Below are 3,183 nucleotides of genomic sequence, written 5' to 3'. Positions count from 1 at the left end.
CCAACATTTTTAAAACACATATACATACACAAAAAGACACATACCCAAAAAAAGTTAATGTGACAACTAAATCTATCAATTATTTTTTTTTACAAGCGGTCTACGTTTTGTGATCAATCATGAAATAATAAATTATGCCTTTGGACATATTATATTCGTCCTCCACACAAAGAGCTTTCCTGAATGGAACCCCATCCATTGTGGCATTGTGCTCCTCATATTCATTGCACGCAACGTTATTAAATCCATCACTATATGCATAATGCAGCCTGCACTAAATATAATTATATATAAAATTACATAATATAATTATATAAATCTGAGATTATATTAGGACCGGATAGAGAGGAATTTTGCATAAGGTAAGGGTGCACTCAACACACACTCAATTTTTTTTATGTGTATCCAATATCCTGATCTTTTTTTATAATACAATCAACACCTCTAATCTTATTTGTTAGTGCATTCAACACTCTAAAGATTAGGATGTTGAATTTAACTAAAAACATAACATTAGGGTGATGAATGCATAAAATAAATTAAAAAAAATTAGGGTGTTGGATGTACCATAAAAAAGTTAGAGTGCTGAATGCATCTGAAAAATTAAGATTAGGGTATTGAATATATCTTTACCCATTTAATAATTGAAGATATTCTTCTTTTTAGTAATAATTTAAAATATTTTTTTTAATTTTTATTCAAAATTATTATTTTATATAAATCTTTGACTGTCATTACTCTTAAATTAACATGGCGTTCTACGTTATATACAATAATGTCAATATTACCCATGCCATAGTAGTTGTTAATAATTTTTTTTTTCAACGTTCCAGGAACATATAATGGCCTTTGAAGATTCAATTTGGATCTTTAAGCAAAGGAGAAATCTCAAAATGCATGCAAACTTGTTTTGACCATGAAACTTATTCTGGAAAATAGTTAAGGAGTTAATTATTCCCTTTTAAGTTAGATTAGAGGGGAGGAGGAGATATATACAATCATTGCTTCATTTACAACTTTTTAAGGCAACAAATTACAAGTTACAATATCCTCTTTTTTAATCATATTTTCTTACATTCACATTATTTTATTTTCTTCTCTTGTATCTTTTACATTTCTCATTTTAATATATTCCCTTCATTCATAATACTTACTTTTATAATAATTAATGCTTATTTTCTATTCTATTCATGTATTAATAATTAATAAAATAAATGTAACTTTTTTATTTTTTTCTCTTTTTTGCAATATCATTTAATATAAATAAATTTTAAATAATTAATTAAAAATAGATTATTAAAATATTCATATTTCTTAGTTATGACAAATTCTATTAGTAGCATTTAAGTAATAGACCGGGACCTTTGATGTGTCACCCACCAAGCTTGTCATCCTTTTAAATTAACTTTAATATCACGAGCGCACACAATTTAGAAATAGATTTAAGTGATCTTGATTTCAAATGAGAAGAATCCTAAAAAAATTGAAAATTACTAAATCCTATATATGGTTTGATATAATATTTTAAAAGTTTTAACAATATTAAATTTAAATAATGATATTATTTGTAAAAAAATTTTCATTTGAGATTTAATAATGTCAAATTTATTCTGTAAAATTCTCTCTATCCATATTATATATATATATATATATAAAATACAAATGTCAAAATTTGGCAATATGCTGAAAAAAAGCCTACCCTTAATGTATAAGCCCAAGTCCATCATAAGGAAGCACAAATAGGAATAAGAAAAATATAAGTAAAAATATGGTAATACCCCCTTTTATTTAAAAGAAGGAAGCAACGGCGGTTATATATGATTAAAACACAAAAGTTTCTTTTTTTAAATCTTAATACATATGTGAGGTAGATGACATACATATAAAGTAATAAACTGACAATAACACAGTTTTATTCTTTGCACTCCACCTATCTTCATCGATACTATATGCGGCTCTGTTTCATCGGATTCAAAAGCACGTTCGCTTACAAAATGACACAGCCACTATTAGGATATTCTTCCGCAGTTCCAACATAATAAGGTGGTGGATAATAAACATGGCCGTAACTCGAAGGAGCAGGCACAATCATTTTAGCTATATTCTCTATCGTTTTGTTATCTTCTTTCTTCTCGGACTCTTTGCTGCTCCAACAGACGCTATCTCTGTATGACAAAACTTCTTAGCTTTTCCCTACCTTAACTGGGTCGATGTCTCCTGTTACAGTTAATTTCTTGTCCTTCATGTCTATGTTCACTGACTCAACTCCTGCAAAATCAAACCAAACCAGTGATCAGACATATTACTATTATTATCTTAAATAATCTAAAGTCGAGTCAAACTAAGCTATAACAAGACATAATGTGTTTGTGTGTGTGTGTGGGTGTTTTTTAAAAATATATAAGGTTGTTTCTCACTTAGAACTTCATGAAAGAGCTTGGTTTGATATGATCAATACCTGAAATGCCAGAGGTTGTTTTCATAACTTTTTGCTTGATTCGTTCACTGTGTAGCTCCACCTTCAACACTACTTTCTGTCAGAAAATAAAATCAAACAGTTGTTAGACCCAAATGGGATGTGTGTGTGTGCGCGCGCGATACAAATAATAGTATATGGTTGATCAAAGGTCTAAATTCTGACCTTCATTTGCATATATTACTGCTGGTGAAAACCAGAAAGAAGGTAGGTTTTGTGATGAAGAAGATGAAGATTATTACGAGATGGTTCAGTTCTGTGATGTAGTGGCCATATAAATTTATAGCCGTTAGACGTAGTCCACAATATACTTTGGACCCCAGAAATTAAATATATAAAAACCAAGTCAACCAAGTCGTCGAGTTAAGTATACATCATCATCAGCTATTATGGACTTTGTTCCATGGGTGGCAAGCTTTGAAGTAAACGAAAACTTCACCTTAATTTCCTTCCTAGCTACATACTGAAAACCACGCGTTGGAGCAAGTTAACTAGGTCATGCCATATCATGTTGTTTGATGAATAATAAGTAAAAGGAAATTAAATAAGATAAAATATTTTTTTAACATAAAATATAAGTGTCTCAAAATACAAATAATCGTGAAAATATTTATTTATATTAAATAAACAGGTATTTTATATACTAAATTTTTGTAATATGAAATAGTTCAAATATATAGTTAATCAATAATGGGGTCATCGCGATG

At 29.0% G+C, this 3,183-nt stretch overlaps 1 long non-coding RNA gene across 1 annotated transcript; it reads right to left on the bottom strand.

The window, feature by feature from the left end:
- Nucleotides 1-1,811: 1,811 nt before the first annotated feature.
- LOC114756630 (uncharacterized) lies at nt 1,812-2,755 on the bottom strand. Its single transcript, XR_003741489.1, has 3 exons — nt 2,642-2,755; nt 2,459-2,534; nt 1,812-2,268 (listed from the first exon to the last, which is right to left on the bottom strand). It is a non-coding gene; the product is annotated as an uncharacterized LOC114756630 (long non-coding RNA).
- Between the last annotated feature and the right edge of the window lie 428 nt (nt 2,756-3,183).

The sequence above is a fragment of the Neltuma alba genome, unplaced genomic scaffold (assembly GCF_004799145.2).
Source record: "Neltuma alba isolate B1F8T4 unplaced genomic scaffold, ASM479914v2 tig00010443_pilon, whole genome shotgun sequence".
NCBI classification, from domain to species: domain Eukaryota; kingdom Viridiplantae; phylum Streptophyta; class Magnoliopsida; order Fabales; family Fabaceae; genus Neltuma; species Neltuma alba.
This window is presented reverse-complemented; position numbering and strand designations above follow the sequence as displayed.